Source organism: Ambystoma mexicanum, chromosome 5q (genome assembly GCF_040938575.1).
Source record: "Ambystoma mexicanum isolate Mex_15411 chromosome 5q, UKY_AmexF1_1, whole genome shotgun sequence".
NCBI lineage: Eukaryota > Metazoa > Chordata > Amphibia > Caudata > Ambystomatidae > Ambystoma > Ambystoma mexicanum.
Window position 1 is genome coordinate 842,651,106 of NC_090933.1, and position 14,268 is coordinate 842,665,373.

The 14,268-nt window shown below is 43.6% G+C and overlaps 1 protein-coding gene across 3 annotated transcripts in view; it reads right to left on the bottom strand.

The window, feature by feature from the left end:
• The window catches only part of LOC138497707 (membrane-spanning 4-domains subfamily A member 4D-like), a 780,628-nt gene that overhangs the window by 725,075 nt on the left and 41,285 nt on the right, over nt 1-14,268 (bottom strand). The window lies entirely within an intron of this gene.

Here is a 14,268-nt window from a genome sequence, read left to right on the forward strand (position 1 = left end):
GCCGTGAACCATGTCTCAGTAAGACCGAGGACATCAAGGTCCAGTTCTTCAAGGAGGTGGCAGATGTCATGAGTGTTTGACAGCAGAGCGAGAGTTGAGAGTGGCAAGATAAAGAAGGTTGCCAGCCTTAAATACCTTCCGGGGAGGGGTACAAATCAGAGGTAAGCCCTGTGGAGGTGTGGAGGGAGCCCGAAGTGGGGCAGAGGAGGAGGGATGAGTGGGCAAGGTAGCCAAGGAGTGGGAGGAGGGGACAGCCGGACATTAAAGGAAGTTGATGAGGTGAGGGAACCGCCTATCGAAGAGGAGGAGATTGGCCTGAGGACCTTGGACCATGACAGTGCCATTTAGGTAGACATTAAGGATGACTCTGGAGGAGTCAAAGGAATCCATGAGGACTTCCCAGCGAGTGCCACCATTAATGGGAGAGGAGGCGACAGGACCCAGCACAGAGATCATATGCGGGGTCCATAGATCCGGTGAGGGGGCGACAAAGAGTATGTCAGTGAGGGTGTGTCTGGAAGAGGCGCTGTAATAGTTATCAGCGATAGGGAGACCTAGGTTGGAGGCCAAGATATCCTTCTTAAACAACTTCTTTCCAGACTCAGTGAGAAGGGAAGCATAGTTCATAGAGAAGCAGTTTGATTAGATGGGAGAAACAAAGCACCATGAGTGGAAAGAGAGGAGGTAGAGGGAGGGGTGTGAAAGTACAGTGGAATGAAACACAATAAAAGACATTGGGCCTCATCACGAGTCCGACGGTAATCGTGCCTGAAATTCCGGCAGGTTACCGCCGGACTCTTATTACCATTCCGCCTCCGTGATTCCCAGAATTACTGGGGCATTACGACCCTGGTGACCCGGGAATTCCGGAGGCGGAATTCGGTAAATCCCCATTCCCATTGAGTCCCATAGGACTCAATGGGAATGGGGAAGTGGAAACATCAGCACCATCTCGTGATGGTGCCAGTGTTTCCACGTCCGCCTGCAGGCGGGTGGTGTTAAACCCGCCAGGTCAGGACTCTAGATCACCCGGTATGGAAACAACGGTGGCGGCGGGTTTACCGCCACCGTTATTTCCATACCGGGTGACTCGTAATGAGGCCCATTGTACACATATGGAGGAGTAGCTTTGTCTTCCCCCATCTGTCCAACTCTGCATTATTTTTTTAAAAAATGTTATTATTTTTTTTATTTTGGTTGGTTGAATAAATCAACCTTTCAAAACAGAACATTTTACAAAGATGTTAATAGACAGCAATTGATCAGTAAAAAATATAAACATTTAAAATTCCTTTTACATAATATAAAGATTTGAATCCTTAAAACAAAATACAGGAAAGCAATTTGTGTAGACACTGTTTACAAAGGCAGCAAGTTTGATGCTCAAATCATAGTGTCAAGTTGCATCTTGTTTCATTGTGATGGAATTACAGTTTTAACGAATTGAACTAGAGCAATTTGAATTGAGGTTTTAGAGTTAGTGAGCAAGTAATTCCATATTTCTTCTCTAGTGCGTACAGAGAGAAAATTGCAACATGTATTAAACAGTTTCTGCCTCATTTCTGCATTATTGGCCTCCTCCTCGGCATGAGGACACTATTCTTTGACTCAGGTGAGTTATAATCCTTAGCTCAACATAATCATTATTCTCATACTCATTGGATCTACATGGGGGGCGAGATCATAAACAGCCCATATCCAGCTCTTCTAATCTCTATATTTTTTCAGCTGATTCATCATGCTCCTCGAAATTATGTGCCGTGTTTCCTGGCTTGTCAAGCTCCTCTGCTGATTGCTGTTTCTCATGGCTCATCACACTCCTCTATATGTTCTGTTTCTCCTCTCTCAGTCTGTGTATTTGTCATGGCTTGCCAGTTGATGAGGCTTTAACCTCTCCCCTTTCTCACCAGGAATTGAGGACTGAACCTCCTCATCCCAGTGGCAATACCTGTGCATGCTCTAAAACCTCTTGCACATCACCTGCTGCTCAATGCAACAGTGATGTTGATGCCTGCAATTCATCATGCACAATTCTGATCTCCCCGTGACACAAAGCCTCTGCGATAGAAAATATAAAACTCCCTCTGCCCATTTGCCTCCCCCTTACTAATTTAAGGGCTCCAGACGGGTTGGCAATCCAGACGGTCATCTTTCCAATCACATTGACCGTTAGGCAAGATTGTACGCGGTACCCTTTGGGTGCACTACAACAACCCTGACCTCCTGGCAATAGGAACCCAACCTTTGGCATAAGTCTGTACTACACAGGTTGGTAGTGTCATTGAGCAGCCAGGCTTATCTCAGGAGGGGTCAATGTGAGCAGTAGGGGAGTTATAGTGATTCACAGTGACAAGTATCCAAATAAACTAACACTTACACACAAGGTTTCTTGATTAAACAATTAATTTATTATAAGCCTTCTTCAGAAGGGGCAATAGATTAGCAACACACACATACACTCCAAAATACACACTCTCAGTTTCTCTAAATCAGCAAATACCCATTTGAGATGGCACACAGACACTTCCTGAACCCTCAGGTGACTTAAATAGCTGGGACAATATGGACATTAATATAGGATTGTTGCATTTAGAGCAATACTTAGGAGCATGTCAAAGAAAAGGGTTATTAGAAGAAAACAAGAGATTACACAAATATTCTGAAGCAGGTAAGTACTTTTGAACCCCCAATGCAGAGCAAGGTAACCCTTTCCTGGAGGGAGGGTAGAAACACACAATCAGAGGAGAAAAGAGTTATTCAGGGAGCCAGGCTAGGCCAAAGTCAATTGGGCAAAAATCTAGGTGGACTGAAGCACTTCTTTCAGTTAAGTAAAAGTCTTGCACAATGTTTTAGAAGTCTTTGTAGTAAAAGTAGAATCAATGTAGGGCCAAAAGCTGACCAGGCTTGTGATGTAAATAAGCTGTAGCAACTCTACAGAATACAATAAAGAGCAAGATGATACGTGTTGTTTACTTGCCTCCAACCCCCTCACACAGGAACTCTATAAGGTTTTCCAGCATCACTAGTCCTGAAAAAATGGACCGTCTGCTATAACTAATTTACACAAATGTCTGACAAGTTTATTATTCAAATAATTCAAACTGAATTTAAACAAAAAACACTACCCTCACCTAACACAGTGTACTAAACATTAAAAAACAAATATAAAACAAATATAAAACATCAGATAACTTATTTATACGACACAGAAGATATCACATAACACACAAAAAATCTCAATGTGTCACTAAAACAACAAGCATCCCTTAAAAGCATCCACTAATCTCTTCCACACCGTGTTGAAAGGGTAGATTCAGGCACCCAAGAGGGTAAAAGGAAAACAACCTCCAAGCCTTTAAATGGTGAAACTTCAAAGCACGTCACAGGATGACAAATTTGCTGGTTTCCCTCCAAATGAGAAATCAATACTTCAACAAAGCGTCACAGTCCGCTAGAGTATCGCCACACCTCCACAAATGTAGGGATCAAGACTGCAGTTCACGATTCAGTAATGAACAAGTTGAAATGGAAACATCCATACCATCAAGCAATAAAGTACAGAGTCAATCTATACACACGGAGGGGTTTATTCACTCCACTTGCAGCATTCACACATACTCGGCCAGCACTCGATTCAGAGGAGTCATGGCTGCTGCACAATCTCAAAGCGTCTTATTGCTTGATGGTATGGATGTTTCCATTTCAACTTGTTCATTACTGAATCGTGAACTGCAGTCTTGATCCCTACATTTGTGGAGGTGTGGCGATACTCTAGCGGACTGTGACGCTTTGTTGAAGTATTGATTTCTCATTTGGAGGGAAACCAGCAAATTTGTCATCCTGTGACGTGCTTTGAAGTTTCACCATTTAAAGGCTTGGAGGTTGTTTTCCTTTTACCCTCTTGGGTGCCTGAATCTACCCTTTCAACACGGTGTGGAAGAGATTAGTGGATGCTTTTAAGGGATGCTTGTTGTTTTAGTGACACATTGAGATTTTTTGTGTGTTATGTGATATCTTCTGTGTCGTATAAATAAGTTATCTGATGTTTTATATTTGTTTTATATTTGTTTTTTAATGTTTAGTACACTGTGTTAGGTGAGGGTAGTGTTTTTTGTTTAAATTCAGTTTGAATTATTTGAATAATAAACTTGTCAGACATTTGTGTAAATTAGTTATAGCAGACGGTCCATTTTTTCAGGACTAGTTATGCTGGAAAACCTTATAGAGTTCCTGTGTGAGGGGGTTGGAGGCAAGTAAACAACACGTATCATCTTGCTCTTTATTGTATTACATATATCTATATCCCCGTTGGTGGAGTAGGATGTCTTCATGTTAATAGGGATTCTTTATACCTATTTAAACATATTATTGCAACTCTACAGAAACAATCAAGACAAGTCTCAACTGAGATCAAGTAAGGCTACAAAAGAGGTAAGTTCTCTTAGACTGTAGAGTACCTTTGGTTGGAATAAATGGTTCCAGCTGGTTTCTGTTCCTATGTGGCTCTGAAGATCCTGTTCCTGTGCCTCAGGCGTAGGGACATGAGGGAGGACTTCTGGGGAGTCCTGCAACACAAGGGGACGGTTGGCGACAGAAAGGGACAAACTTCTATTCAGCGGCACTTCGCGGTTTCAGCTTCTCGCGTCTCAGCAAATTGCAACACTGCAGACTCTCGGATACCACTTTGGACTTTCCTCGCATATGGAGTCCAGCACTCTGTTGATGTGGCTCAGGTTTGGTCAGTCCTGCTTACTTGGAGTCCAGAGGATCTTCCAGCAGCTCGGGTCCAACTTAAAAGTGATGCACTCCAATCTGGTGTTTCTCTCCCTGGCACTTCGGTTCCTGCATCAGCAAGGAAGTACAGTCAGCTCCAAGAGGATGTCCAGACGAGTTCACTTTAGAGTTCATTGGTCCCAGCAACTCATGGGAAGAAGTCGTCCTTGCAGGGCTTTTCTAGTCGAGGCGAATGTGGAGCTTCAGCACAGCAGCAGTGCTTCAATGAGCACACCAACGGTCCAGGAGTTTCAGCAGGCGTCTCTTCCAAGTTGTTCTTCAGATTCCTTCGTCCAGTGGTCGACTGCCTTCCAAGCCAAAAAGCCTCGCCTTTTATGCATGTTTCTTCCATTCATTCCAGCCTAGATGTCAGTCACACAGCAGGGTGGTTGTCCTTGCCAAACAGGCAGCCGGCCAATCACCTTTGGGTGCATTCCTGTAACCAAGGGGATTAAGCACAGGGAGTTTCGGGCACTTCCCTCACTTCCTGCCCCTGCCAGACCTAATGGAGTCTGAAGCACCCTTCACTCGTGAATCCTGCCAAAAACAAAACGAACAAAGGGACCAAACCTGGTTTGCGTGCAGAGTAAATCTCAAGAAGGACCTTTCCAACAAGAAATGGTGAAAAAGAAAACCGGCCCATTTTGACAAAATGGGCACCCTTGGGTGCTTTACCAAAGCTGCAATTGCAGCCCGCGGTAAAAACACACAATGGTAGTTAAAGGTAAACCACTGCCACCAGCCATTAATGGTAGAAAGGGTAACAAAAATGTTACATGAAAAACTAGACAAAGGGGATACTAAGTAACCACTCCAGCACCCTTTTGTAAGATGGGGTGTGCTGGATCTAGAAAGTTACAATGCAAGTAAAGTCAATTTCACTTCACTGCTCTTGGAAACAGTACTTTAACCAAGAGAAGGTATTTAAACATTTGGGAAATCTGAAATACTTCCCTGTGTCAATGCACTGAAGGTGCTATGTGTCACAATGTAAAAAGATGATGCCTATGGAGTTTGTCAGACTCCATAACCAGAAGAAACACAGAAAACAAATAGAATTAAAAGTACAAAGTCCTAACGTTCAGCAAAAGCGCTGGGGGTCTGTAAAGTGGGAGGGATTTAGCACTAAACTGACAATTCTCCCTAACACTGACTTACAGCATCATCACAATAAAGTTTCTGTACGACCAAGAATTGCTTTCTTTAGCAACAAAAATATGACATTTAGTTACAGATTTACAGATATTGAATTTCCTCCCTTGCCAAGACAGAATCCTAATATTTTTAATTTGTAACTTCACAAGTAACAAGTATATTTTCTGCCCACAAAAAAACAAGGCCTTTCCTATGCAAGCAACAACCATTTACTTTGGCCACAAAAAGACAAGGTGCTCAGTTAAACCTCTAAACGCACGTAATTGCCTAAAATGTATTCTATGATTTTTACACAACTGTGCAAGCATTAGGTATGTTGTCTAGCAGCAAAAATATGTCATACTTAGTTACAGACATTGAATGCAATCTCCTAGTACCTCCAATGCAACAAATATGTTCTCCGGCCACAAAAAGGATGACATACTCATTTACGATCACTGAATTCACTCTCTTGCCTAAATAGAATTCAAATTCGATGCAAGCAAAAAGAATTTTGCTTGAACACCAAAAGTTGACACACTGAGTTACAGCCACTAAATGTAATATTTGACATGCCGCTGCCTCCAAGTAATTCAGTAATGTTTCTCTCAATCTTTTGTCATGCAAAGAGGTCACTGAGATTATATTTAGTGCTCAGATTCAGCACTCACACCGACTGAATATAATCTATGCCTACCTCCAAAGAATGAAAACACGTTTCTATGCTGTGACATGCATTGTCTCGGCAAAAAGACGCACACTCACCTAATACCTTTGAATCCTCTCTTGCCTCAAACCAGTATTAAGATGTTGTGCATCTGCTTCTTTGCAAGAAGCAAGTACTTGTCAAAGAATGATAATACATGGTGTACAATAGCAACACGTATGCTGTACTACTTCAAGGATATGGCACACTGTTTTATAGCCCTTTATTAAACTCTGCTGCCTAAAAATAGTTTTAAGATGTGTTGTCTGTAACTAAGTGAGCAACAAGTGCTTGGTCTTGTGAGCCATTTTAGTTGAATTCAATTATAGATTCTACAATAGTGCAATATCAATTGTAGATTCTACGGCGTTCGTAGAGTGCTGTTAGCACTGCTGGTACACAGTGGCGTAACACAACATTTGGGGCCCCCCTTGTGAGCCATGCTGAGGGCCCCTTCTTCCCCCTCCCCCCTGTCCGGCAACAAATCCATGTTTGGCGCCACACTTTGGTTCGGCCTAGATTACCACGCTTGTGCAATACGCACGAGCGTGCTGCTTCAAGGGTACGCTGCACACTGCACTAGGAGCAGCATACACATATATGTGTGTTATAATGCATTATACAGCACACTGAGAAAAACTGGCTAAAAAGCCAAAGCGCTTACAATTGTTTTGTAGGGTAATACCGGTCCATAAATCGAATACATGCAAGTCACCAACAGTGCACAGGAACATTATTGCGTTCATTAATTGAATGCTTTGCAATAAAAAATGCCATGCCACAATGAAAACATGTCCAACTGGCTGTACAATGTAGACCAGTCTAGACACGTAATAACATGTTAGAATAAAGCATGCCAGGCCACATTTAGACATACCTAGACTGGTTGCACCTGCACCAAAATGGCAGTCGAAGCAATAACACTTATCATGGTTGTTTTTATCACAGATGCCCAGACAAATATACATTGCCACAGTAAGAAACGGCTAGACTGGTAGCAACCAAATGCCAGTCAAGCCAAGTAATTACATTTAGCTGAACTGTTATCACAGATGCCCAGTTAAAGAAAGTCAAACCAAACTAAGAAATGATTAGACTGGCTCTAGCCACTAATACCACATATCATGTCTGCTTAGCCTGGAGATGTATTGCCATCATGATGTATCCCACAATCCCTGCCCCCCGCACATCCCCCCTCTCCCTCCAACCCCCAGCAAAAATATGTCATACTTAGTTACAGACATTGAATGCAATCTCCTAGTACCTCCAATGCAACAAATATGTTCTCCGGCCACAAAAAGGATGACATACTCATTTACGATCACTGAATTCACTCTCTTGCCTAAATAGAATTCAAATTCGATGCAAGCAAAAAGAATTTTGCTTGAACACCAAAAGTTGACACACTGAGTTACAGCCACTAAATGTAATATTTGACATGCCGCTGCCTCCAAGTAATTCAGTAATGTTTCTCTCAATCTTTTGTCATGCAAAGAGGTCACTGAGATTATATTTAGTGCTCAGATTCAGCACTCACACCGACTGAATATAATCTATGCCTACCTCCAAAGAATGAAAACACGTTTCTATGCTGTGACATGCATTGTCTCGGCAAAAAGACGCACACTCACCTAATACCTTTGAATCCTCTCTTGCCTCAAACCAGTATTAAGATGTTGTGCATCTGCTTCTTTGCAAGAAGCAAGTACTTGTCAAAGAATGATAATACATGGTGTACAATAGCAACACGTATGCTGTACTACTTCAAGGATATGGCACACTGTTTTATAGCCCTTTATTAAACTCTGCTGCCTAAAAATAGTTTTAAGATGTGTTGTCTGTAACTAAGTGAGCAACAAGTGCTTGGTCTTGTGAGCCATCTTAGTTGAATTCAATTATAGATTCTACAATAGTGCAATATCAATTGTAGATTCTACGGCGTTCGTAGAGTGCTGTTAGCAGTGCTGGTACACAGTGGCGTAACACAACATTTGGGGCCCCCCTTGTGAGCCATGCTGAGGGCCCCTTCTTCCCCCTCCCCCCTGTCCGGCAACAAATCCATGTTTGGCGCCACACTTTGGTTCGGCCTAGATTACCACGCTTGTGCAATACGCACGAGCGTGCTGCTTCAAGGGTACGCTGCACACTGCACTAGGAGCAGCATACACATATATGTGTGTTATAATGCATTATACAGCACACTGAGAAAAACTGGCTAAAAAGCCAAAGCGCTTACAATTGTTTTGTAGGGTAATACCGGTCCATAAATCGAATACATGCAAGTCACCAACAGTGCACAGGAACATTATTGCGTTCATTAATTGAATGCTTTGCAATAAAAAATGCCATGCCACAATGAAAACATGTCCAACTGGCTGTACAATGTAGACCAGTCTAGACACGTAATAACATGTTAGAATAAAGCATGCCAGGCCACATTTAGACATACCTAGACTGGTTGCACCTGCACCAAAATGGCAGTCGAAGCAATAACACTTATCATGGTTGTTTTTATCACAGATGCCCAGACAAATATACATTGCCACAGTAAGAAACGGCTAGACTGGTAGCAACCAAATGCCAGTCAAGCCAAGTAATTACATTTAGCTGAACTGTTATCACAGATGCCCAGTTAAAGAAAGTCAAACCAAACTAAGAAATGATTAGACTGGCTCTAGCCACTAATACCACATATCATGTCTGCTTAGCCTGGAGATGTATTGCCATCATGATGTATCCCACAATCCCTGCCCCCCGCACATCCCCCCTCTCCCTCCAACCCCCAAAATCAGCACATCATCCCAGAATTACCTCTACATCCCTCTTCCTTGAACCAGTGCCGACGCATGAGACACCTTGCCTCATAGGTAAGTACAAGGATGAGGAAGAGTGGGGCTATAAGTAATGAAGATTACAGTTAACTAAGCCAGGCATTACCTCCATGTCCCGCTACCTCATCCCAGTACTTGTGTATGAGGTTACCAATAACTAATCATGTCATTAAACACAAGCAGTAGCACAACACCATTGAATTGATTGGGCTTCAGTCCTCTCCCCCACCCCCTGAAATGTTGGGCTATGTTAACTCGACCTGGCATCCTACAAAGCCGTTGGCGGACAGAACAGGACACAGATGTTAAACGTCACCTATGTTTCGTCGTTAAGGCCCAGCAAATACTAACATACAGGAGACTGCTCATTCTCACAGCAGTCCATAAGTGGGTGCTTTCAGACTTAAAGGAGAGAGTTAACTGCTTGTAACATTGAAGCTGCACTAGAATAGTCTCATTAGAATGCGTAAAGAAGTTCGATGCACCCACACAAATACATTTGCCCCTCCCCCACCACTCGTGAAGTTAGCGCCACACCCAACATTTGAAGGGTTAGCAGTCTCCCGAAATGTAGGTTTTGTTGAGCCCCTGAACACAAGCACACACCCCATTCACCATACACATACACGCACACCCAGCCACTCATACATTTAAGTGTGTACCCTTTCACCATACACTCTCACAGGCATACCCAGGCTGCATCATGCACGCACTCATTAATGCACATTACATTATATACATACATACACACTTGCACGCACACACATTTTAAGAAAATACATTTTCTTACCTTTAATCCGTTGGGCCGGGGAACAAGACCTTCAGCTCCCTGCAGTAGCCAGGAATGCTTGTTCCCGTCATCTGCAGAGGATCGGGAGGCTCCCGTGTCATGGGGTGGAGAGAGTCCAATTACTTCAAAAAGAAATTGTTTCTTTTTGAAGTCACTCTAACTTCATAAAGAAATGATTTTGGTTAAAGGACCAAACCGGAACAGAAGAACAAGTTACTTACCCCTGGTAACGTTCTTTCGACTGGATGTTCCTCCAACGTATTCCTCATCTTTGACATGTAATGTCCAGCTTCGAAAAACTATTTCGGCAGAGGGCGACCTGCATCGATGGCGTTGAGTCGATGTCCCTCAAAGGGCTCCGTCGAGGGTAACGTCATTGAATGTTATGAGTAGCACGCACGGCGCCCGTTGGCCCCAGTTCGGTTTCCCCCCCTCCTTGTGTAGCAGATATGCACATAAATACGGTCCAGACAGTAGGTGAATGAAAGCTGTAATAGCATGGGAAATTTTACAGTGGGGTAGGTTGGGAGGGCGATGAGCAATACATTGGAGCAACATCCAGTCAAAAAAACGTTACCACGAATGGATTGTGTCCAACGTATTACTCATTTTTGACGGACTCCCAAAGCAGTATCCATTATAGGAGGAGGGTGAACAATTTAGACATGCAGAATTTTTAAAAGGTAGAGTAAAGAACTGCTTTACCAAAAGCCAGATCCTGAGCATGGGTAGTATCCAGTGAATAATGCTTAGTAAACATGTGTATCGATGACCAGGTTGCAGCATCACAAATGTTTTAATAGGGACACCCCTTTGCAGGGCTGTCGATGTGGCCATGCCCCTGGTGGAATGAGCAGGCGAGCCCTCAGGGGGTCCTTGCCTGCCAGTTTGTAGCATTCAGAAATAGTGAGGATGATCCACCTAGCCAAGGTCTGTTTAGAAACAGCCTGGCTTAGTTTGTGTCCGGTATGCCCCACAAAGAGCTGGTCGTCCACTCTCAATTTGGAAATTCTGGAAATAGAAGCTTAATGCTCTTCTAGGGTCCAACCTATGGAGCCTTTCCTCTTCCTTACTAGGATGTGGAGGAGGATAGAAGGCCGGCAGCACAATTTTCTGATTTAAGTGAAAGTCTGAAACTACCTTAGGCAGGAAGGAGGGTTTCACCCTCAACACAACCCTGTCCTTGTGGAATATAGTAAAGGGTGGCTTGGAAGAAAGTGCCGGCAACTCGCTCACTCTACATGCAGATGTAATAGCAACCAATAGTATTGTCTTAAAGTTAAAGGGATGGTCTAGTAAAAATGTTTATTTAAAAAATAGATAGGCAACAGAAAAAAAAATACTAGCATTCTCCGTTTTAAAACTTCCTATGTAAATTTTTGAGCTATTCAAGCTCAAAATTCGCAAAAGCAAGCACATGGGCGCATCCATTTTGTGAAATGGAGGCCCTCCTGTGCTGGCTTTTGCGGCACTAATGTAGGAAAAGCCAGCTGCTGTAGTAAACAAAGGCTACCGCTGGGTGGCTTTCCCTTCATTGGTGCTGTAGGCGGAGGACGGGGACCGGAGACCAGAGCAGGAAAGCTGCAGCTGAATCTCTGTAAGTGCTATTTATTTTTTTTTTTTAAATAAGCACCAGCTGCGTTTTTTTTTCTAAGTTTTCCGGGCTGGAGGAGCCCGGAAAACTTAGAAATAAAACCGCAGCTTTAAAAACGTATTTATGTTTGCGGTCGCTTTTGAAGCGACCGCAAACATAAATACGTTATTGTGTTGGAAAACGCTGCGGTTTTTCTTTCCAAGTTTCTCAGGCTCCTCCGGCTTGGAGGAGCCTGAGAAACTTGGAAAGAAAAACCGCAGCGTTTTCCAACACAACCGCGTGTGTTTCTGCCTGCTGTGGCTATCACTTTGGGTCTCCGGTGCTCCCATGGGAGCACCGGAGACCCAAAGTGAAAGCCACAGCAGGCAGAAACACACGCGGTCATCTTTACATGCCGCGTAGTGTTTCTACCTGCAGCTGATTTCCCATTTTGGGGCTCTCGGGCTTCCTGTGGGGAGCCCGAGAGCCCCAAATGGGAAAGCAGATTCAGGCAGAAACAACGCGGTTGTTTTCCGCAATGCCACGTTGTTTCTGCCTGAATCTGCTTTACCATTTGGGGCTCTCGGGCTTCCCGTGGGGAGCCCGAGAGCCCCAAATGGTAAAGCAGATTCAGGCAGAAACAACGCGGTTGTGTTGGAAAACGCTGCGGTTTTTCTTTCCAAGTTTCTCAGGCTCCTCCGAGCCGAAGGAGCCTGAGAAACTTGGAAAAAAAAAACGCAGCGTTTTCCAACACAACCATACCATCAAGCAATAAATGGAAACATCCATACCATCAAGCAATAAAGTACAGAGTCAATCTATACACACGGAGGGGTTTATTCACTCCACTTGCAGCATTCACACATACTCGGCCAGCACTCGATTCAGAGGAGTCATGGCTGCTGCACAATCTCAAAGCGTCTTATTGCTTGATGGTATGGATGTTTCCATTTCAACTTGTTCATTACTGAATCGTGAACTGCAGTCTTGATCCCTACATTTGTGGAGGTGTGGCGATACTCTAGCGGACTGTGACGCTTTGTTGAAGTATTGATTTCTCATTTGGAGGGAAACCAGCAAATTTGTCATCCTGTGACGTGCTTTGAAGTTTCACCATTTAAAGGCTTGGAGGTTGTTTTCCTTTTACCCTCTTGGGTGCCTGAATCTACCCTTTCAACACGGTGTGGAAGAGATTAGTGGATGCTTTTAAGGGATGCTTGTTGTTTTAGTGACACTTTGAGATCTTTTTGTGTGTTATGTGATATCTTCTGTGTCGTATAAATAAGTTATCTGATGTTTTATATTTGTTTTATATTTGTTTTTTAATGTTTAGTACACTGTGTTAGGTGAGGGTAGTGTTTTTTGTTTAAATTCAGTTTGAATTATTTGAATAATAAACTTGTCAGACATTTGTGTAAATTAGTTATAGCAGACGGTCCATTTTTTCAGGACTAGTTATGCTGGAAAACCTTATAGAGTTCCTGTGTGAGGGGGTTGGAGGCAAGTAAACAACACGTATCATCTTGCTCTTTATTGTATTACATATATCTATATCCCCGTTGGTGGAGTAGGATGTCTTCATGTTAATAGGGATTCTTTATACCTATTTAAACATATTATTGCAACTCTACAGAAACAATCAAGACAAGTCTCAACTGAGATCAAGTAAGGCTACAAAAGAGGTAAGTTCTCTTAGACTGTAGAGTACCTTTGGTTGGAATAAATGGTTCCAGCTGGTTTCTGTTCCTATGTGGCTCTGAAGATCCTGTTCCTGTGCCTCAGGCGTAGGGACATGAGGGAGGACTTCTGGGGAGTCCTGCAACACAAGGGGACGGTTGGCGACAGAAAGGGACAAACTTCTATTCAGCGGCACTTCGCGGTTTCAGCTTCTCGCGTCTCAGCAAATTGCAACACTGCAGACTCTCGGATACCACTTTGGACTTTCCTTGCATATGGAGTCCAGCACTCTGTTGATGTGGCTCAGGTTTGGTCAGTCCTGCTTACTAGGAGTCCAGAGGATCTTCCAGCAGCTCGGGTCCAATTTAAAAGTGATGCACTCCAATCTGGTGTTTCTCTCCCTGGCACTTCGGTTCCTGCATCAGCAAGGAAGTACAGTCAGCTCCAAGAGGATGTCCAGACGAGTTCACTTTAGAGTTCATTGGTCCCAGCAACTCAAGGGGAGAAGTCGTCCTTGCAGGGCTTTTCTAGTCGAGGCGAATGTGGAGCTTCAGCACAGCAGCAGTGCTTCAATGAGCACACCAACGGTCCAGGAGTTTCAGCAGGCGTCTCTTCCAAGTTGTTCTTCGGATTCCTTCGTCCAGTGGTCGACTGCCTTCCAAGCCAAAAAGCCTCGCCTTTTATGCATGTTTCTTCCATTCATTCCAGCCTAGCTGTCAGTCACACAGCAGGGTGGTTGTCCTTGCCAAACAGGCAGCCGGCCAATCACCTTTGGGTGCATTCC